Source organism: Crocodylus siamensis, chromosome 5 (assembly GCF_052110815.1).
Source record: "Crocodylus siamensis isolate JL-2025a chromosome 5, ASM5211081v1, whole genome shotgun sequence".
In the NCBI taxonomy this organism is placed as follows: Eukaryota; Metazoa; Chordata; order Crocodylia; family Crocodylidae; genus Crocodylus; species Crocodylus siamensis.
In genome coordinates this window covers 46,356,829-46,380,361 of record NC_143399.1, presented here as the reverse complement: position 1 = coordinate 46,380,361, position 23,533 = coordinate 46,356,829, and the positions used below count along the sequence as shown (strand labels likewise).

General features: G+C 47.4%; 1 long non-coding RNA gene across 1 annotated transcript in view; it reads right to left on the bottom strand.

The window, feature by feature from the left end:
- LOC149864017 (uncharacterized) overlaps positions 1-17,034 on the bottom strand; it is a 41,264-nt gene extending 24,230 nt beyond the window's left edge. Inside the window, exon 1 of the long non-coding RNA XR_016442674.1 lies at positions 16,926-17,034. This is a non-coding gene — a long non-coding RNA (uncharacterized LOC149864017). The remainder of the gene's footprint in view (positions 1-16,925) is intronic.
- Between the last annotated feature and the right edge of the window lie 6,499 nt (positions 17,035-23,533).

Below are 23,533 nucleotides of genomic sequence, written 5' to 3'. Positions count from 1 at the left end.
TCAAAAAGCTGGGAGACTGTGGTGTCGATGCCCACACAGTCAAATGGGTCGCCAACTGGTTGGAGGGCCGCACCCAGAGGGTGGTAGTGGATGGGTTCTTCTCGACCTGGAAGGACGTGGGCAGTGGGGTTCCGCAGGGCTCGGTCCTCGGGCCCGCGCTGTTCGACATCTTCATCAGTGACTTGGATGAGGGGGTAGAAAGCACCCTGTTCAAGTTTGCTGATGACACTAAGATGTGGGGGGATGTGGGTGCACTAGAAGGGTGCAATAGGCTACAAGCTGACCTTGACAGGTTGCAACGGTGGGCGGATGAGAATAGGATGGGGTTTAACACTGATAAGTGCAAGGTGTTGCACATGGGGAGGAAGAACCGGCACCACACTTACAGGTTGGGGAACTCCCCTCTTGCCAGCACGGAGACGGAAAAGGATCTTGGAGTCGTCATTGACTCCACGATGAACATGGGCCGGCAGTGTGGGGAGGCAGTCAAGAAGGCCAACTGTACCCTGTCATGCATCCACAGATGCATCTCGAGCAGGTCCAGGGAGGTGATCCTCCCCCTCTATGCGGCACTGGTCAGGCTGCAGCTGGAGTACTGCGTCCAGTTCTGGGCGCCACACTTCAAGAGGGACGTGGACAATATGGAAAGAGTTCAGAGGAGGGCCACTCGTATGATCAGGGGTCAGCAGGGCAGGCCTTATGAGGAGAGGCTACGGGACCTGAACCTGTTTAGCCTCCACAAGAGAAGGTTAAGGGGGGACCTTGTGGCCTGCTACAAACTGGTCAGGGGGGATCAGCAGGTATTGGGGGAGTCCCTGTTCCCCCGTGCGCTGCCAGGAGTGACCAGGAATAACGGTCACAAGCTGGCGGAGGGTAAGTTTAGATTAGATATTAGGAGGCGCTACTTCACAGTCAGGGCGGCTAGGGCCTGGAACCAGCTTCCAGGGGAAGTGGTGCAGGCTCCTAGCCTGGGGATTTTTAAAAGGAAGTTAGATGAGCACCTTGCCGGGGTCATCTGACCCCGGTGCTCTTTCCTGCTAAGGCAGGGGGTCGGACTAGATGATCTACCTAGGTCCCTTCCGACCCTAGCTACTATGAAACTATGAAACTATGAAACATCTTCATTAACGATGTGGACATTGGAGTCAGGAGTGGACTGGCCAAGTTTGCCAATGACACCAAACTTTGTGGCAAAGCATCCACACCAGAAGACAGGCGGGTGATCCAGGCTGACCTGGACAGACTCAGCAAATGGGCGGACAAGAACCTGATGGTGTTTAACACTGAAAAATGCAAGGTTCTCCACCTTGGGAGGAAAAACCTGCAGCACCCTTATAGGCTCGGCAGTGCTATGCTGGCTAGCACTATGGAAGAAAGAGACTTGGGGGTCATTGTTGACCACAAGATGAACGTGAGCCTGCAATGCGATGCTGCGGCTAATAAAGCAACCAAAACGCTGGCTTGCATCCATAGATGCTTCTCGAGCAAATCCCGGGACGTCATTCTCCCCTTGTACTCAGCCTTGGGGAGGCCGCAGCTGGAGTACTGCGTCTAGTTTTGGGCTCCACAATTCAAAAAGGATGTGGAGAAGCTTGAAAGAGTCCAGAGGAGAGCCACGCGCATGATCAGAGGTCAGGAAAACAGATCTTACGATGACAGGCTGAGAGCCACGGGACTCTTTAGCCTGGAAAAGCGTAGGCTCAGGGGTGATCTGATGGCCACCTATACGTTTATCAGGGGTGACCACCAGGATCTGGGGGAACGATTGTTCACCAGAGCGCCCCAAGGGATGCCGAGGTCGAACGGTCACAAGCTCCTGCAAGACCGTTTCAGGCTGGACATAAGGAAGAATTTCTTTACTGTCCGAGCCCCCAAGGTCTGGAACAGTCTGCCCGTGGAGGTGGTTCAAGCACCTACATTGAACACCTTCAAGAGTAAATTGGATGCTTATCTTGCTGGGATCCTATGACCCCAGCTGACTTCCTGCCCTTTGGGCAGGGGGCTGGACTCGATGATCTCCCGAGGTCCCTTCCAGCCCTGGTGTCTATGAAATCTATGAATCACTGTCCCTGATTTGGGCCTAATCCGTATCGAATAGGGCCCACTCTGCACACCCCTATGAAGCAGTAGAAAGAAGTTGTTTGGGTCTGTGTTTTCTGTAATCTGATGTGTACATAAAACAGTAGTACCAATAACTAGAGCTGGCTGAATCCTTCTTAAGCTTCAGAGGCAGAGCTGGTGAGGACCCAGTGGTGAAATGGGCTAGTGATCCCAGCCCTCATCCCTGAATGCTTTACCTCTAACCCTCTTCTTAGTAAAACTAGAGGCATTGCACTTGACAGCAGTCACTGTGTGAAATTAATCAAAGCCATCTTTCAAGGTTATATTTGGTAGCCGTGTTGGTCTGAGACAAAAAGAAATACAAAACTAAAAAATTCTTGATACCTTTTATTAGACCAACTAAGAAATCGCAAAAAAAATGATCTTTTTCTGCACGCTTTTGGGCTCTCACACCTTTTCTTTGGCTCAGGGGAAATTAAAGATGGTAAAAAGTCCCCATAGGTAGGAAATAAACTTCATTTTTGCACAGAGGAAGCTGAAGATGTAAGTATGTTCCTTCAGAGAAGCCACCAAATTGGGCCGAATCGCCGTTGAATTGAATAAGACTGAAGCTTTCCACAGCCCTAGTAGGGAGTAGTTGAGATGAATTCTCAAATATGTGGAGCAGCAAGCCACAAGATAGAGCACACAGGTAACTGTCATGAATATTGAGCTGAGCGCTATCCTCCTGATGAAAAAGCCTGTTGTGATGCAAAACCAGTGCCTTGGCCAATATCAGAGATCTCCAAGAGCTAAAAGTATGGGATCTCTACTGCTAAGTTCAAGAGCAAAGCCTTCCTAGAACCTATTTTACAGACTCCTAAGCTCAGAAGGGAACGTATAACACAGCTCCTAGTGGGTTACATAGCAGTTAGCACAAAAGCATTATGACAGAGGTATTGCCAAAGGAATGGAAAAAAAACTCCACTGCCATTCATGTGAAACTGGGGCTTGTGGTTGGTAGCAAAACACAAAGTACCCAGTTTTAGAGTAGTTTGCTTACATTTCCATTATGCATCAATGAAATTTTGGAGATAAATGCTATTCAATAGATGTATAATACAGAGAGGACTTTCCTGCATAGATGCACAATGGGGTCAGAATTAAGGATGCAGTCCTGGCAGTTGTGGTGCTGGGACAGTAGGCAAAGACAATGATTGCAGGGGGACAGAGCTTGCATAAGGAGCTGAGCTAGTTTCATAGTTTCTAAGGTTGGAAGGGACCTGAGTAGATCATCTAGTCCAACCCCCGCCATGGCAGGAAATAATACTGGGGTCAAACGACCCCAGCAAGATGTTCATCCAACCTCCTCTTAAAGACCCCCAGGGTAGGAGCCAGAACCACTTCTCTTGGAAGCTGGTTCCAGACCCTAGCCGCCCTGACCGTGAAGTAGCGCCTCCTGATATCTAGCCTAAACCTGCCCTCTGCCAGCTTGTGACCGTTATTCCTGGTCACTTCTGGCGGTGCTCGGGGGAACAGTGACTCCCCCAGTGCCTGCTGATCCCCCCTGACTAGTTTATAACAGGCCACAAGATCCCCCCTCAGCCTTCTCTTTTGGAGGCTGAACAGGTTCAGGTCCTGTAGCCTCTCCTCATAGGGCCTGCCCTGTTGTCCTCTGATCATGCGAGTGGCCCTCCTCTGGACCCTCTCCATGCTGTCCACATCCCTCTTGAAGTGTGGCGCCCAGAACTGGATGCAGTACTCCAGCTGCGGCCTGACCAGTGCCGCATAGAGGGGGAGGATCACCTCTTTGGACCTGCTCGAGATGCATCTGTGGATGCATGATAAGGTACGGTTGGCCTTCCTGACTGCCTCCTCACAATACCAGCCCATGTTCATCTTGGAGTCAATGCTGACTCCAAGAGCCTTTTCTGCCTCTGTGCTGACAAGAGGGGAGTTCCCCAACTGGTAGGTATGGTGCCGGTTGTTCCTCCCCGGTTGCAGGGGCTGAGTTCCTAGTGTGGTAGAAATTTAAGAGTAATGCTGGCCAAATACCTTCCTCAGCTGTGGCACTGTAGTGTGCAAAGAAGCTGGATGGTAGTGTGGCTAAATTAATGTCCCCAGCCTTAGAATGCTTCTCTGTAGCCTCTTATGATTGGTTCATGCTTATTTGCAGTAACTCTGACTGCCACTAACTAGCCAGCGGGTGGCGTGACACTTCGCCCTGCTGTGCCTTGGTGATCCTGATAAAAGCATGGCTTCATCCCAGGTGATTCCCACTTTCCCTGGATAAAATCAATACACTGCAGCAGTGATCCAGGTCAGGTTCATTATGGGATGGGTGTGTGAGCCTGTGGGAGTCAGCAAGGATTTGGCCCTGCGGCTCTGAATGATGTTATGACCGTATTTGTGGTCACTGCTGTAGGTGAGCATAGGTTTTAATGAGATTTCAGGCACTTTGTTATTGTGGATATTGTTGTTCCAAAAAAAAGAAAAAAAGTAAGCTACAATTCAAAATATACTGCAGAGATGAGCACCTGCTGCCTTCAGGAGTGTCCATAATGAGCCCAGTCCAGCCCATGAGCTACTGAGTGATGCTTGCTTTCTGTCAGCTCATGGAGGATACCATAGGTAATTACCTTTTCTGCCTGCTCTTCTCTGCTGCCAACTTCACTTCAGGTTCAAATATTTGTTGACAGGGAGAAGGGTTTTTAGATGTATAATTTAAAATTCTGGTGGCATGTTGTCAGGTCAACATGTTGCAACATGAGAAGGGATTTTACATCATAAAGACTCCAGTGTCATCCTGTGTGTTGTAAGGAAGGCAAATTACCACTCTAGCTTATTTTCCCCTGTGTTGAACAGTGCTGGGAGCATGCATTTGTGATCTCTATGGGTGTGTGTGCAACTGGGGGTTGGCTACATTTCCCAAGACTTCCTGGGGCTATTGTTACCTTTCTTGGTTCTGTTTGCAACCGGTCCCTTGACAGGATGCTTAAATTTAAGTACTTATGACATAAAGAATTGCATCAATTTGTCATGATGTTGAATCACATGACATGAGCATGCAAAGTCATGATAAAATGCATGAATTGGTCCATTATGCCTTGATTTTCTTTTTTCTGCAGAAGGTAAATAAATGGCAACTCAATTTTACTGCACAAGTGTCAGCAGTTTGAATTTTAGCAATGATATGTGGGAAACTGTTTCTGGAAAGTCCATATGTATCCCTACATTTCAATATGTATATTGTGATCCTTCATACATCTTAATCACAGTACCCAGCCATGCCATAATGTCAACACACTGAGGGCATATCAGTACTGTTTATTTAGATACCAGTAGTAGTCTGACATGTTCTGGCACAGAACTACATGTAGGCTACAAAATGCACCCAACATACTGGGAAAATACTTGGGTTTTTAACTGATTGTGCATTCCCTGTCAGTAGGCACAGCTAGACCGATAGAAGTATACCTGAGACAACACATGTGAAGCTAGCTGAGGTATGGGTACACTGAACTGGAGTAGATGGTGATTGCATTAGCAAAATGTTGCATCTCAGACAGAGTCATGCCAGCATCAGGAGTTCAAACCTTTTCATACAGCATTGCAACAGGGCAGAGGCTTGGAATACAATGTCAGGACTCAAAAGCCAACCTTTTATCTCCTGCTACGCTTGTGGCTGCTAAGAACTGACTCACTCATTAACTGCAAATCCTCCCCTGGGTAGAGGAGGATCTCTCCCTTTTTTGCTCACTAGGCTGGAGAACAGGCAGCTTTACGCAAACCTCCTGAGCTGCCCCAAGCCACCTCCACTTGGTTCCACTACTGTCTTTGGTCCTGTTGCCTGTTTTCATCTTCTACCGCTAACCCCAGCTCAAACAGAGGCTTTATGTGAGAGGTTCAGGGTTTCCTGAAGATCTGGATTGTTGTCATGCAACTACAGAGCAGCCACTAAGTTTCCTTACTCCATAACCATATTAGTACCCAAGTTCTCTGTGATTTAATCTCTCCATTCCCCTTCCCCCCTGCAACTTTAGAGCGTGGGCCAGCTGGTTCCAATTTTCTAGGAGGCAAAATAGAGTTGCACAGCTAACTACTTCCCTCTAATTACCCATTAATTCTTCCAGAGGCTAACAGGAGCCTAGAGCAAGTAGAGAAAGAATGGATAGGATTCAGAGTTCAGGTTATGGCTACCTTCCCATGTTCTCTGCTGGAAGGAAAAAGACGAAATAAAGACTTTATTTGTATCTGAGGTAAGTGAGCATATATAGTAGTTATAGGAGCTGGTTGTAAAACAGTGGTAAATGAAATACCAACACATCTTTATTTTAAGAGTTACTATTGTAGCCCAGGTAACTTGGGTATATACTCCCCTTCTCCAGGTGAAGGGGTTGTTAGCTGGCAGGTGTGTTGTGGGGTGGGAACTGCAGACGGCTCAGTTTCCCTCTGTCCCTATAGAACCAGGCCAGGACAGTCAGGGGACTTAAGTTAATGTAAATACATTTGTATATAGTTATCACAAGGGAAAGGAACATGGCTATAAACATATGCATTGTGTGTGTGTGTGTGTGTAAGATACTTAAACCAGTAACATAAACAATACCCTCTGGGTAAATGACATAAAACCTTATACCAATGCTCCAGATACAGGTAAGTATCTGATCTGAAACAGATAAACTCCAAAGATAAACTCAATCCAGAGGGGAAAGCCCAATGCCCTTGGGATTTTCCCAAGCCCTACAAAGAAGCTGGTAACTTTAGGGGGGCCCTCTCAGTGGGACCTCCCCTTTCAGGAGCCCTTAACTAATGGGGGGAAGGGGAGAAGACTCCCCTCCCCTGTGGGAATCCTCTTTTACCTGCAACTCATGGCTCCCAGGCCTGGAGGGTGGTCCTTGTCCTCTGCACCAGGCTGCTCTATCACCTGCAGTAGGCTTTGCGGGGAGGGGGTCGCTGTCCCCTGGAACAGGGCTCTGCTATGCACGGTTTCTGGTGCCTCTGGCTTGGCTCTGTTGGCTGGCTCAGCAGCCCGATCACCGTTTGGCTCTCTGGACTTAACCTTTAGCTATGGGTCAGAGGCCTAGGCTGCCTCGTGCAGCACCAGGCTTGGTCCGCTCCCAGACCCTCCATGCAGCGCCTCCTGCACCAAGCTCACAGCCTCGTTCCGGGGTTGAGGACCTGAGCTGCCCAAGCACTCCAAAGGTCCTATTCTGTGCACCATCCTGTGCACCATATCTGTGGCCACACCAGAAGTTGCAGACCTGAGCCGCCTCACGCAGCTCCCAGGGTCTGGATGCCATGTGCTGTGGTGCACACTGAGAGCCTAGCTACTGGAGCCGTCTGCCGTTCCCCGCTGATGGAAGTCTTCAGGGGACGCTTCTGGGCTACTGCTTCACCCTGCTGAGCAGCTCTTCTAAGCCCCACTCTTCTCTTTCCCAGATGTGCTCCCCTCATGCTGGGCATGCAGCTCCTTTTATACGCTCCAGGGCTCCACCCCTGAAGTCTTCTGCACCTGAGTGTTGCAGTCTACAATCAGGTCCACCTGGGAGGTGGGGGGGTGGGGTGGGGACAACTCCTCTCCCCCTCCCCTCAGGAGAGGGGCGTGACTGAACTCCTCTTGCTGCTTCCTGATTGAGGGATGAGCTCCACCAATCAAAACAGCAAGATTTCCAGCCTGGGACTCAACCCAAGCTCCAAAAGGCAAGCCTGGTACACTCTCCCCCGTGGGAATCTTCACCGTCCCCGATGAAGGTCACATCCCCAAGCCCAACTCTCACTGAGCCCATGGGGTGGTGATGGGTACCTCTCCCAGTATCCCAGGGGCATCATATGTAAAACTGCCTTACAGGCCTGCGGTCAGGTCTGGGACAAGGAGTGTGGTCAGGCTCTGGGCTCCCAGGAGGCCCAGGCAGTGCAGGTCTCGGGTCACCCACAGTGCCTTCTCTGCTGGTGGATGGAAGCGGTGAAGACATCTCTCTGTGTGAGCCTTCAGGTGGATCGTCCTCCCCAGCAACTCCCATGGGTGGGGCTACAGGCACGTCAGGCCCCAAACCCAGTTCACGGTGTGCAGCAGAGGCCTCAGGCTGGGGTGGAGCTCTGACGGATACCACCCGCCACAGTCGGAGCCAGAGTCAGAGTCTTCTGGCACTACGGCGGCTGGAGGGTCAGGTGCAGGTGTACCCTCCTGGCAAGAGAGTCGGGGTCAGGCTTGTGGAGGTTGTTGAGCCGGTGGGCAAGGCCCCACCAGTTCCCTTATAGGCAGCAGGAAGTTTCTGTGTACAACTTGCTTTTGTCCAGGCCCGGCCTCTGGGGCAATCTTACATACCGGTAAGGTCCCCATTTGTCAAACTATAGTGTAGGGCTCGGCCCTCCACTGGTCTGCAATCTTATGTCTGCCAGCCAATCCCAGATTGCATAAAAGCACCCGGTCCCTTGGGCACAGTCCCTGCTCCTGTACACAAGCATCACAGTTTTTCTTGTGGCACTGTTGATTCCTCCCCGCTGCATCTGCTGTCAGTTGGTATGCTCGCCTCAACCAGTTCCTCAGCTGTTGGGCATACTGCCCACGGGTTAACTGTTGCTTGTAGGCCTTCTTCACCCCAAAACGCAAGTCTATCGGCAATCAGGGTTGTTGCCCGAACATCAATAGATACAGGCTGACCCCAGTGGCATTGTTACAAGTAGCGTTGTATGCATGCACCAGGTAAGCAAATACTGGCTCCAAGTGGCCTTCTGCTCGTGTCTTAAGGTGCCGAGCATGTTCAGGAGTGTTCTGTTGAATCGCTCTGGCTGTGGGTCCCCCTGCGGGTGGTAAGGGATAGTTCGGGGCTTTCAAATCCCGGCAATGGCAAAGACCTCCCTTAGTGTTTGCTTTCAAAATCTCGGCCTTGGTCTGAGTGTATTTGTGTAGGCAGCCCAAACACCGAAAAGTAGTTCTCCCAAAGCACCTTTGCCACGTCCAAGCAGTCTGGTCGCAAAGCTGGATGCAACCGGGCATTGGTGGGTATTTTAATCTCTGATTTTTTCCCCCCCCCCATCTCTGGGGGTCATGCCATCCAGAGGAAATAATCTGGTGATAGGGAAGAACAAATTTGGAATCTCTGGGAGAAAGCAAAAGGCTGTTACATACCAAAGTATTTCCAGAGCAGACTGGCAGCGTATTTCCTTGATTCTTGCAGCTAATGGAGGAGCATTAAAGACCATATGATACTCAGCAAGGACAGAGGAATGAATGTGTGACCCATGGTAAGTGTGCTACAAGTCGCCTTCTCTGAGTAATCCACAAGGGTTTGAGTCTATTACAGCATCAGGTAGGGAGACTTGGCTTTCTCATTCAGGCTACAGTAGCTCTTGCCTTCAGGCAGGAAGGTGCCTGTTTTAGTCCCTGACCTGCTTGCCAAACAGCAGTTATCACAAATGCACAGACAGCATAGAGCTCTTAAAATGAGTGGTAGGATCTACTGTCTTACTATGGAGTAAAGTTACATTATGATTTTACTAATCATAAAAGCTTAAATCACTGAATGTAAAGGAATTCATTGAGTCATCTTGGTCTCCACCTATAACTATGAATTAGCAACACATGTAGGTCCAGCAAAACTTAGCTTCTGCAGGAAAAATCTAGGTCGTAAGGGTTGAGCCTATAGTTTTAAACTGAGAAATAAGAGCAGAGCTGAAGTAACAGCTACAGCTGCAAATCTGCGCTAAAATGATAGCAAATTCACATAATGTACACCAGTACTATAGCTGGTTCCATCTATCCTAGGTCCTTGAATACCGACTCTAGAGTGTTTGAACACCTTGCAACACTTTTGTGCGGTAGGGAAGAGCTATTATCCCTTTTGGATGAGTGGGGAAACTGAAGCTAGAGAATAAGGGCCAGTTTTGTTTTGCTTTTTTTCCCCTTTCCTTTGAAGGCAAGTGTCACACAGGTGCCTAGGTGTCTTGCCTAGGGTCAGCTGGGAAGCCTGGCAAAAGGAATTGAACTCAGATAGTCATCTTCACTGTGAACTCACCTTTGTTATTGTGGGTGTCACCAGAGTCATCTGTTGGTGATAACTATCAATAGATCAATTTCCTAATATAGACAGCTTAAAAATGACATGCAACTAAAGCCTTGTCTTTAACATGAAATCATTAGAGACCTACAAAACAAGGTAAGAGTGAGAATGACTGTTTCAATACATGTTGAGTTGCGATTAACTGGTGTCACCGTATTTACTCAATTCTAAGATGAGGCTTTCCACCCATTTAATATGGCGGGGGGGAAGTTCCTCATCTTAGAATCAAGTACAAGGGTGGCAGGTGGGCAGGCAGCTGTTGTGGGGTTGGGGCCATAGCTGCAGCTGCTGCCTGCCCCCACCCCACACCTGCACCCTGCCATCTCATCCCTGCAGCCTCTTCTCATCTCCTCCACTTCCCTTCCAGTCCCTGCCCCCTTGTCTGCCCTTCTCTCTTTCCCACTTACCCTTGCTGTGTGCTGGCAGTCTGTATGCATCCTGCAGCCTGGGGCACTGAACGTGGGTCCTGTAGCAGTGATCTGTGGCCCGCACTGCTGATTGGGGGGGCGGGGGCTGGGTTGGAGCTGTGCTCAGTGCCCCAGGCTAGAACAGGGACAGAGCCTGCTGGTATGGAGCAAGGAGGCAGGGGTGGATGGGAGGTGAGGGGGGACCAGAGGCAGGAGGGAAAGGAAGCAGAGGGGGAAGGAGGTGCCTAGGGCTGCGGGGATGGGGGCACACGTAGGGGGCATGCTGCTTGACCTCCTCACCTGTCCCCTACAGTGGTGAGAGAAGTACATTCAGGATGACCCTTCAATTGTTAGAACAAATATATGGAAAATTGTAACACACTTATAATTTTTCCATGTATAGAACTGAATTGTGGGGATGTGTTGTCTTACATTCAGCATTGTCTAAAATCCAAGTAAATATGGGAGCTAGTGCTGTTTGGCTAATCATGACTGACTGAGATATCATTCGCATGCTTTTCATTTGTCAGCAACTTGGTAAGTTACTATAGAATGCTTGAATGGAGCTACTATTTCAGTTTATCATGTCTCTTTAAAGTGAAGGGAGAAGCATAATTGGTTTTGGCAGATACAGGGTTAACCTAGATATTCAAGCCTACAAAAAAATTTGTTCTGAATGGTTCCCCCGGTAAGGGCAATAGAGCCCAGTTCAAATGTCCAGTGGAACTGCAACTATATAACCTGCCTTCCTGTGTGTACCTGTGTAATTCTGATCTGCAATAACTCATGTTATTGACTATAATCCCCCAGGTAATACCCAGGCAACTCTGCCTTCTGACAGTACTGCCCCATAAGGTGATCCTGTTTCCTAGTTTGTAGGGCTTTGATTTTGGGCATTATTTCTCTTTAGAGGTTCCACCACTTGGAACGGTTTTTGTTATACTGGATTCGGGGAGCAATATCATGCCTTTAGTAAGATGTGGAACTAAACTGTTACATGGCTGGTAGAACAATTATTTTTAGTAGGCAAAAAAGAGAGTAGAGTCAACCTACAGTTCTTGTGTGGATTTAGAACCCAATTCAAAGTCAGAAGGAATCTTTTCATTGATGTTAATGGGCTTTAGATAAAATCCATAGTGCTGGTGAAAGTTGCTGTATTGGTAGCCTGGGAAGCCAAAGCCCTGTCTTCAATTGGTATAGTAATTTCAGCAGCAGTACAAGTCTGTTCTATTGCCTATCAAAGTCCACTACCAAGACAACCAAGTAATAATTTGTATCAAATAATATTTAACCAATTTTGATTTTTGCTGTTTACCAAGTCATTAGTAAACAGCGTGTGAGTTAAGTGACTGTTACCTATTGTTGGAAATTGTTTATCAAAAAAAATTCTTGGTCTTCAGAAGCAGTTTGCATATACTCAAGTATCTAAGTAGATTCATCTGATTTTGATTGGACTCGTGGGTATGTCTTCCTTGATGTGGCTGTTAGGGGTTTTGGTATAATGTTGTGACCTAAAGTGAATATTCCATAATATTTGTTTAAGATAAGCTTCTTTGTAAACACTGAATTCTGGAGCAGACCCACTGAATGAAGTCAATTGAAAGACTTGCCATTGATTTCTTTGGGCTCAGGATCAAGCCCATTTTGTGCTAATGAATGATTTCACTACAACACTTGCAGAACGCCAAGGCAGTGGCACAGACACAGCTGAAACAAATTCAGAATTGCTCCTCGTGCAAATATTCAACACTCTCTGTTATTAACTTGGCTCTCTCCTCCATTATCCTGGAAAGAAATTGTTTAAGGGGGAGGCAATAATTCGGTCTTGATGCTCCATTTGGCTTCTCTGCTGAGAGAATAGGTAAAAGGGTCAGCAAATGCCAATTATGGCAGTGGTTAATAATGTTGAGATCTGGACTGAGATTCTGGAACTCATTTTACATGTGTTTCATAGAACAAACCATCATATGGAAACTGCTCTTGGTCCTGTATTACTGGACTGACTCACACATGCACATTCACAATGAAGCTGATAACTACTGGTATTTCTAAAAAAAGGTCATGTTAGTGAATACAATTGCCAAATTAGCTGGCCAGAACACACCAGCCAGAGTGAGTTCATAGTGTGAGGAGCTGGAGCCTACTAGTAATGCTTAAGTTTAAAGGTCTCTTTTTGACCGCACCCCAGCTCCTGCTGCTTCCCAATACCTTCTGAAGGTGCTTGGCTCTATACTCTAGTGAACTTTCTCCATGGCTCTGGCTAGCAAGACTGCCCCTTCTTTTTACCCTTTGTTGCCTCTGTGGCCTTGGGACAGCTTCTTTCCAGGGCTGTATCATCCTGGGAGAAGCAGGATTTTTTTTTCCTGGTGATATCAGCCCAACTGTATAGAGAGGTTAGACAGCCTCAGGCACAGTTCTGTCCTTCTTCAGGTCTGGGCTCAACTTCATGTGGATTTTTCATTGTAGGTGATGAATCTCAATAGCCTTCATGCTGCAATAGGGTTGGAGTTTTGTAGCCCTACTGGTCCAGGTAATATGTGAAGAGCAAAGGGTTTTTTTGTTTTGTTTTGTTTTTTTTCCCCTTGTGATATCACTAAAACTGTATTGGTCAGTTGCATGGATATTTGCACTTCCTTCCTGCAGAGGTATGCAGATATAGCTGAAGTGGATTCATTGCCCAATGTGATTGGAGGTGTGTGATCTGACTCTACCTGCAGATGGGTAATCAGAATATGGTAGATCTGCAATTGCTGGTGAAGAAATTAGTGTCTTCTGGATGGGCTGCACAGAGAACTCGGGTAAATAAATAGTAGCAGGTGACTTTTGAATGATTCTGGTGACTTTTGAGAGCTCTAAGGATCACTTCCATTAAAAAATGAAGCCAGATAGGATATTGGTGTTTGAAAGTGTTATCTGCTCTGCAAAGCCATGATCTATGCTGTACAATATAGTAGAGGTCTGTCTTGGTCCATTAATCAATCCTTTCCAACTGACATAATGCAATGTGGACTTGTCATGCTGCATGCCCTCTACCCCAGAAGTAGAATTGGATGCCTGTGAAGCATCATGGGAGAATCAGAATGATTGACATTGAGTAGATGTAAAATACTGGGCCCAACCCAGCACTGCATTCTGTTGAAGTGAGTGGCATAAACCTGGAGTTGCACCAATGGAGTAATAAATTAGTGAACTGAGCCCATTACTTATTTAGGTTTCAGTGGCAAGATCTTGACCTCGGACAGCACAAAAGATCCTAGAACACAAAAGGAATGGGGAAAGAGGCATAGGCACAACCTTGTGCTCGTGGTGCCAATATAGCCAAATTTCTTCTGCATGGTGCCAGTATATGGGAGCTTCACGGTCCTACATCAGACAGCTCTACTACTTCTTTGTAGGAATTGTTTATCCTTTCAGCCAGGAGATGGCTCTGGAGCATGCTGCAGAACTGGGTACAATACAGTGTGGAATGGTCAGAGCCCAAGGGAAGAAAAAGAAATCTTTGATCAATACTAGTTAAGAATGGAAGGCAGATGTTTTCCTTTTGCTCTACAGAGATGAGATGTATGGATGTTCCCTGACATACATATGCAAATACAACATCAGTGTTTTTCCAGCCTGCTCTAGCTTTGAAAAAGACTAGACTGTGTTGCCAATGCAAGGGTGCCACAACGCTTGGTTGGAGGAAGTGCCAAAAGCCAGGAATGGATTTCTTACACACTAGATAGGTTTGGCTGCTGCTTTACCTCAGTATAAATCAGAAATAACTCCACCACATTCAGCGTTGCACCAGATGCAAAAATACCACCAGAAGATCTTCAACTGCCTGATATAAACAAACAAGAGAAATTTGCCTTGTGAGGGCAGCTATTTCTAAAGCACTGAAACAGAAGGGGCTGTAAAGTCTCTCTGTCTGTCTGTCTGTCACCTCCTCCCCCTGCAAAGACCGAAAGCCAGAGGCTACATGGATTCCAGCAGCAAAGGCCTCCATAGAAACAAATAGGAGGAGGCACAACTTCTGCAACATTGCCAGTGATTTTGGGTGGCTCCAGAGCAAAGCTATGGACAATATGGCTTCACATTGCCTTGTTTAGTGATATTTGAAGACTGTTCAAGGTGGGAGTGCCTGCAGTATTGCACACTACAGAAATCCAGATTTAAAGCTCCTAAAAACTTGGCCTGTATGTGATTTTTAGTGTTCCAAGTGATTCAAAGAATCATTTTGGATAAGAACTCTCTTAATCACCATTTCCAATATTGAGTTAAGAGTATAGCTGAATAGGCCGCCTCATTTTTGTTAGCATGTATATAAGGAAGAAGATGGTTGTAGTCTGGACGTTCATTTGGGAATTGGGGAAACCAAGGGTTCAGAGATATGCTATAGAGTTCCTGTGAGATCTTGGACAAAGCACTGGAGCCAGATTTGCTGAGAGGGTAAATAACGATTGTAAAGCCTTAGATATCGTAGGAACGGGGTCATATAAATTACCTCTAATAAAGGAAGTACTTTGGAAGCACAGAGTCCTGTGACCCCAGCTGACTTCCTGCCCCTGGGGCAGGGGACTGGACTCAATGATCTTCTGAGGTCCCTTCTAGTCCTCACGTCTATTAAATCTGAGTGACCTCTTCCAGAATGGAAATCTTTCTTCTGCATCTTCTACAAGCTTTCCAGAGGGGGTTTCCGAGACTAGGCTTTAGTAACTAGATTAAGACAGATCTGGTGTTTGAATATTAATACACTAGGGAGCACCCCAAAATCTGTTGGAGCCCTTAGGAGTCTTTGCAGAGGTTTTAGTGGCCAGGAATTGGGTTCTGAGTGACCTTCCCAAAGACATACAAGAGGCCTAGGTTACAATTAAGGATGAACTAGGAGCTTGTGAGTCCCTTCCCAGCACTTTGTAGCCACAAGATCATCCATCTTTACTAGCTGTAGTTAAGTTTTTGAATGGATGCATTTGAAAGCGGCCTGCCATTTTTTCACTCTTTATCTTTAGTATCCCATTAATGAAGGTGAATACTTGCTGATGTTCTTTCTGGGATGCTGCTGCTGTTAGAGCTGTGATTCTCAACCTGGGTGATAAAGCACTTTGGGATGCCTTAAGATCCTTTCAAGGATCTTAAGGCATACTGATATATTGTTATCACCGTTAGGTATTGTGAGGGAGTGGTGACTAGGGGCGGCCGTGAGCTCCCTAGCGCCGCCTACCGTCACGTTAGGGTGACGTAGCACCCTCAGAACCTCGCCCGCCACGACTTTGATGGTAAAATATATAATGTGGAGGCTGCCAGTTTCCCTAATGGACGGTCTAGTTGTTCGTCCCTATTCCAGACGGGGTATCTATGCGCTTCCTGCCTTAAGGGCAACGCGTGCCTCCAAGCCTCCCCCTTAGCACGCCCCAAGCCTCGCAGCTATTCCGGGGGATGCTTGTATGGTCCCTCGCCCCTCGGGTGCCCTTGTTCTCACTCTCAGGCACCAGGGCTCTTCGCCCACCTGGCGCCTCCTTGGGTCGGGCCCCAATCTCTGGCCCGTTCCCCACGCCCTGGGCCTATCATGCTGGCGCCCAGCTACTTGCTGAAGCCTCCTGGGTCGGCTCCACCAGCGCCGCTCACTACCGGCCCCCCCTGGGCCGGGTTCTAGCCGGCGCCTAGCTAATCGCCGGCTTTGCCCGAGTCTGGAGCACTCTCGCCGCCCGAGCCTCGGCGCCCTCGGGCCGGCTCTCTCTCGCCGCCCGAGCCTCGGCGCCCTCGGGTGGCTAGCTAGGCCTGGCTATTCGGCCCCTCTCTGGGGCCGCTACCGCGCTCCCTGCGCGTTGCCCCTTTGGGCTTCCCCCCTCCTCCGGGGCCGACACGCCACACGCCCCGGCGCCCTGTCTCTGCCCCGCTCCGGGGCCTTGCCCTCTCGGGGCTGACTCCGCGCCCCCGGCGCCCTGTCTCTGCCCCGCTCCGGGGCCTTGCCCTCTCGGGGCTGACTCCGCGCCCCCGGCGCCCTGTCTCTGCCCCGCTCCGGGGCCTTGCCCTCTCGGGGCTGACTCCGCGCCCCCGGCGCCCTGTCTCTGCCCCGCTCCGGGGCCTTGCCCTCTCGGGGCTGACTCCGCGCCCCCGGCGCCCTGTCTCTGCCCCGCTCCGGGGCTAAACACCGCCCTTATGGGCTGGGGTCTATAACCCCGCACACTGCACCTCCCTGGCGCAATATAATGCCCAGCCGCATCGACACTAGTGCCCCTGGCACTGTGCCTCAACTGGGCACTGGGAACCCCCAAGCTGTTGGGGAGCTCCCCTTGAGGCCTCCTCGCTCCCCTACAGCCTCCCCGGTCCTCCGGATAAACTGTAACTTAATACTCAAGCCATCTGGCTATAACATAAGCAAAGGCTCCACACGCCTAACAACTCCAAGCCCCACCAGGGCCCGCAATCCTACCTCCAGTCAGGGCGATGCTGTTCCCTGCATCATTGCAGCCGGTTAGCACGATGAAATAGCAGCCACTAACCCAGGCCGCTCAGCTCAGCCGCAGAGCTCCTGCTCCTGCAGCAGCCAGAAGGGAACTGTGTTTCTAGCTCCGGCCTCAGCTAGTTATAAAGGCCTGGCCCTGCCCTCTTCCGGCCATGTGACCGCCTGGTTGCCCTGGCAACCAGGCACCTGAGCTGCCTGGGTGATTGGCAGCTCTCCCAATCACCCTCTCAATCACGGAGCACCTCTGTGACTCCGTGACAGGTATGCAAACAGGATTTGCAAGGTAAACCCAGAGATTTCAAATAGGAATCCATAGTTAAACACAGCCAAATCTTCCTGCAGTCTTTGCAAGAGAAAAATGCTTTATTCATAGAATCACAGAAAATTAGGATTGGAAGGGACCTCAGGAGGTCATCTAGCCCCTTCCCCCCCTCCCCCCCCCAGCTCAAAGCAGGACCATCCCCCACTAGAACAAGGCTCTGTCTAGCTGGGTCTTAAAAACCTCTCTGTTCCAGTGCTTTACTACCCTCCTCATGAGAGTTTTCCTTACTATCTAAGCTAAAATTTCCTTGCTACAACTTGAGACCATTGCTCCTTGTTCTGTCATTTGCCACCACTGAGAACAGTCTTACCCTTCAGGTAGTTGAAGGCTGCTATTAAATCCCTTCTCAGTCTTTTCTTTTGTAGACTAAATAAGCCCAGTTCCCTCAGCTTCTCCTCAGAAGTCATGTCCCTCAGCCCCCTAACCATTTCTGTTGCCGGCTACTGGACTTTCTCCAATGTACCCACATTGTTTCTGTAGTGGGGTGTCCAAAACTGAACACAGTACTCCAGATGTGGTCTCACCAGTGCTGAATAGAGGGGATAATGATTTCCCTCAATCTTCTGGCAAAACTCATACTAATGCAGCTCAGTATGCTGTTGGCTTATATTTACCTTATTGTCCACTGTAACCCCCAGGTCCTTTTCTTCAGAGCTGCTGCTTAGCCAGTTGGTCCCCAGCCTGTGCCATCCTAAATGCAGGACTTTGCATTTGTCCTTAGTAAGCCTCATGAGATTTCTTTTGGTTCAATCTTTCAATTTGTCTATTACTTTTTGGTAGTAAAAAATGAGTGTAAACTAGGATCTGACATCTTCTGAGGGGTGCCTCGAGTCTGCAAAGGTTGAGAACCATTTTGTTACAGAAACTTTGGAAAACCTAGGATAGAACTCTTTCATCTCAATGGTGTCTTAAACTCCTCAGTATTCAGTACTGGAAGACTTGAGCTTTGCCAGTGTGAGCACATTGAGAGCGTGGATTTTGACCTTATGAGAAAACCAGCCTGAAATTTAGGTAATATTAAAATTTTATTTTGAACATTTAAATGGGACTTTGCAGTTCTAAGGCTCTGCCAGCCCCCTGGAGAACAGCAAGGCTTTTGCTGAAGCAAGTCTCCTACCATGTTCTTAATCTGCATTCTTTGATATCTTGTTCCCTGCATAGATTTTTTGCAACAGATCAGAGTATAAATAAAATACGGAATTTACTTGAAATAAATGAATCCACAGGACCACAATTCGTTGAAGATGTGTATGAATAGAGCAGAAGATTCTAATCTTAGAAATCTTTCCAGATTGTCTCAGACAAAAGTGAAACTTGTCAGACTACCAACTTCAAATTATTCCCATGACTGTAGATTAACTAGAACCATTTTGAAAAAGCTGCACTAAGTCTGACTTAGTTTTGCAGGATGCTTCATTGGATAGTCACTGCATCATCCTCCTTATCCTGCCTGGGCAGAAGGGTGGGGCATTCAGGAATGGTGGTCTGCTGAGATTGCTAGCAAGGGGGCAGCTCTGTTTTGGTCTTGTGATAAACCTCTGTCCTCAAGGGAGTGAGCTGAGACTCCAGTCCATTCCATGTAGGGCACAGAATGGACATGACTTGTGCCAGGTTTTCATTGTTAGTAACCCAGATCATAATCAAGCTAGTGATAGACCATACAATGGGTAGGCCCCATACCTATAAGCAGCAGCTTGGTTCTAGTGGAAGTGGAAGTTTAATCCAGCTCTCCCCACTGGTTGACCTCTAAGCCAGTTACTTAATTTCCTTTCTCTCGTCTCTGTCTCCTAAAGAGATGGCAAGTTCCTCTGGACATAGGCAGTCTCTCTGTGACTGAGGACAGTGCCCATTAGAATGAAGTATTGATCTTGTTATTGAAACTTGGCAATGAGTATTTTAGTCACAGCAAATTTGAGCCAGCTAGTTTCTTGTCATGCTTGCACCCCAGCCCCCAGTGACACTGAGCACCTGGCACCTGCTACTCTCCTGATGGAGAGGCTGATAATGATAGTGAAGTGTTCAGGTGTATCCTAGTGTTTTGTGAGAACGTGTCTCATATTTCTCTCCATAGCTAGGTGGCTTGAAAGGTGCCTTTAAATTACTGTCAGTTGTTGTTGATTTACTGATGGCTTCTGAAAATGTTGTGTTTGAACTGTCAGCAAATTTGCCAACCGTTGGCAAGAGTGATGTGAAGGTGAAGGTAAGCCATAATTAATTTGGCCTAATTTAGGATACTTGGTGTGATTGGAAAATGTCCTATCCTGCTGGCTAGATTGTTTTCAAAGGTATTCAGACACCTAAAGATGCTGATGGGCTTTAACTTCCTGAAGCACCTTATTAATATCTTTAGATGCCTAAAATACCTCTGAACAGTTAGCTCTCTGTTTCCAGGGCTTCCTTTAATCATAGCTATCTTTTAACCCTTTCACTTAAAAGAAGGATTCTACAGCCTGAGTGGTTTTTTAATAAATGAGAAAAGCACTCTTGGGTCCTTCTTTTCCTGTAACTGGAGACCAGACCTCTGAGAGCTCTAGCACAGGGCTAACTTGGGCAGAACAGCAGAGATGGGGTGGGAGCCCAGAGTCCTGTAGAATCCAGCATAGAAAACTGCTGAAGGAAATATTCTCTCCCATGGTGGAAGTACTACCCAGGAGAGTAATGGACAGTGTCATCAGACCACTGCTATATTTCCTACACCGGGTGGGTGAAGGGATTTAGAGGTCCTTGTTATAACTAGCTGGATGAATCTGATACGTCATGGGCAGATGGACAGTGGCCCAGTGGGTAAGGATCTACATGTGCATTCAGGAGGCCTGCATTGTATACCTTGCTCCACCACTGACTTGCTGCAGGATCTTGCAACTCACCTTTGCCACTTCCAAAATGGGGCTAATGCTTTTTCCCCTCCTTTCACAGGACTTGTTGGGTGAAGTTCTGTGGCTATTCAGGCCAAAACGATCATAATGGCCTCTTCAGGCTGTGACATCTATCCACCTGCTGTACTTCTTTAGCTATACTGGGAAGAAAGCCAAGTCTGAACCTGACTGTCTTGCTTCAGGCCTATGTTAAGATTAAATATTAAGATCCAATAGGTATTTTTGTGTTGTCCCATAACTTTAAGTGAAATTCTGAAACTCCATGACAAGCTATGTAAGAGCCCTCCTGCCCCACCCCCTCTCCCTTGGGTCAACAGAGGTAATATATTAGCAGTCTAGGCAGCTGCAAAGTAGTGGTATAAAATACCAAGAAGCTGCATTTTCATTATGTAAATGGAGCTCTGCAGGAGAATTAATTGATTATTCAGTTATTATGGATTCGTCTGTGATGCCTTGGTGAGACGAGAGAGCCTTATCAAGGCTCTCCAGTGACTTTGGTTTTCTTTCCTGTTACATACCAAGGCTTCCCTCCCCCTTCTGCCTCCTCTCCCTCCACTGCAGCACCAATGCACAGTACATCTTGCCTGGTTTTTCACAAGGGTTTGGGAGTCCAGAAGTCTTGCTCCTGACCATAAGAAGTGAGTGCAGATTGTTACCATTCTGAATTTAGTAAAGCTTTATGCTCCTTGTTTCTGGTGTAAGGGATGCTGCAAGGAGCAGGATAATGGAGACCATGAGTCACTGGTCAGTGCCTGGCAGTCTATACTTTAGCAAATGGCAAACTCCAATGCCCCAAAATACAGCATATAAGGAATGATATTCATTAATGGTGTGACTTCTCCCAGCCCATGCCCCTACCCTGATACGTACTGTTTCTTTGGACCTTACTGATGTGCTTCCTTCCCCTCCAGGGGCAAATCCTAGATTGCTTTTTAAAAGAGAGGTTGGTATGGAGAGTGTAGCTTGGGGAACAATCCTGTGGATCCCTGCATGTTAGTGTTGGATTCAGGGAGGTATAGTCAATCACCATTAGACATGTCTAATTACTCTTTTTTCCTTGATTAAAAACTAGGAGAGGATGCAGAATAGTTCTGCTTTTTTTCTGTGGTCAAGGCAGAAAATTATGGACATGCTCTTTGTTTTGAGGAAAAGTTTGGTCCCAAGTAGGGGAATCCAAGGCAAATGGTGTTTGACAGAGGTTACAAACATGAGATGTTACCCGTTAGCTCTCAAACTTCTGTAGGCATGTGGGAGAGGGTCTGTCTTGCTTTCCTGTTCAAATATGTATCATCCTTTGGTTTGTGAAGTACACTTTAACATATATGGTGTGTTCAGCAACTAGAGGTCCCTCTTACCAGCCTCAAAATCTGCATGCAATTGTGGAAGAAAAGGCAGTGTTTCTGTTTAGCTTGTGGGGCTGGGACTGCTGTAGCTGAAAGAACCATGGAGAAAGAAAAAGCAGGATTGAAGTGGGGCCCACGTGTGAGCTGGAGGGTGCTGCTTCTATGTTGTCACTTAGCTGTAATTCACTGGCCTCATGGTCAACATATGCCCAGTTCAAATCTTGTTTCTGAATTTAAAAACTCTGAAAACAGCTGGCCTGAAACTCGTTTATCCTGAGAATTTGTACAAATAGAACTTGGCCATAAAAAGTGTGGGACAACACAGGGTATAGAAAGGTAGTAAAGTTACTAAACTGCAACTCAGTCTTTAAACTGTGCCTCCAGGGACAGAGCCCCACATTCAGGGCACTCTTACTTGAATTGGGCTTGAAACATCTGGAAGCAGATTTCATGCCTGGCAGCTGACGAAATGTTTGTTATTAAAGCATAGAATTAGCAGGGAGAGGACCAGGTTCCTTATCTCTGCTGTGGAATATGTGGGTGATCTTTGACAAAGGACTATGCCGGATTCAGTTTTCCTGTCTGTAAAATGGAAAGAACACTTGCATGCTTTAAACTTTGCTCAACAAACTGTCTGAATACCTTTTAAAGTCCTTTGGGATCCTGACATAGATGAAACTGAGTGACTGCAAGTGGTCAGATGCTTGCTTTAGCCTGCATTGGAGGATAATGGGGTGGATAAGAACCAGTTATGGTTCTGGGGTTATATTGGACTAATGTACCAGATCTTGCCTTCAGACAGATGCAAAAGAAAACCACAGTCATGTGACAGTTCTTGGCATTCATGTGCTTGGGCATGCATGAATGACAACCCAACTGCAAAGATGTAACAGGTCTTTTAGTTTGCTTCTGTTATACTGTTAGCAGATCAACATGTGCTTAGCATGTATTAGTAGATTAATACTTTCTTACCAAGCCATGTGCCTGGTTGATATAAACTGATGTATTTCCATTGAAGACAGCAGCTCTGCTAAATCGTAACACAGCTGTGGATCTGGCTTACTATTGGTGTAAAAGCTGTTAAGAGTCCATTTTGCACTGGTTGGCACAGTCTGTTGCTGCCTCTGATGGAGGGTACATCCTGGAGTCTATTTTTGAAAAAGTTGCCCATGAACTGATGATTAATTAAGATGCAGCATATACTTAAATAGGCTTGTGTTTGCAGGAAGGAGATGCTTCCCCATATCCCTTCTTCTGGCTGCCAGCACAAAGACAGACTACTTTTAAAAAAGTAATGCTATATTGGGAGGGGGGGAGGAGGGGAATGTAATGTATTCTTAAAATGTTCATATGTCAGCAAAAACTCCTGCAAACCATTCGATAGATTAATCCTGTAGCTGGCCTAAGAGGAATGGATTTCCAGCCATAACTGAGATTGGGAAAAATTGATTTCCGTGTTCTTGTTGACTGAATAAGATAAAAACAAGTGCATTGGCAAGCATCACCTGGCCTTGAATTCAGTTTTCCGCTGTCTGCTATCTGCGGAGTCAGGTTAAATACTAGAACCAACCATGCCAGGAAGACAAGTGGAAATGGGACTTCCCAGATACTGTGTCTAAAGGTCATTGATGTAGTTTTCCCAGTGATGCAAATGGGCTTTGGATCAGTCCCTTGAAGAACATTTCAAGGTTGTCTTCATGAGAGAGGTAGCTTTTGCATAAATGGATAACAGGTCAGGTACACCCTCTCACTTCCATAGTTCTTAAAGGTTTGATAGCGAAGTTGTTAAATGCCTAAAACCAAGGTCCAACACCCTTTAAAATGAAAGGGCAGTAAATGGGCAACCCATGACTTGCAGGCAATGTCCTGACAATTGTATGTTCCTTCAGTTTGACGGGAGGGGAGATGGAAGCAAGGGAGAGAGCACTGTGTGATGCTGCCAACAGCGCATTACTAGCTCCATACTGTTGTCCATGGCATACCAGACTGGGGGCCACCAACCTGGGCTGACTGGTACTTCAGAACTGGAAACAT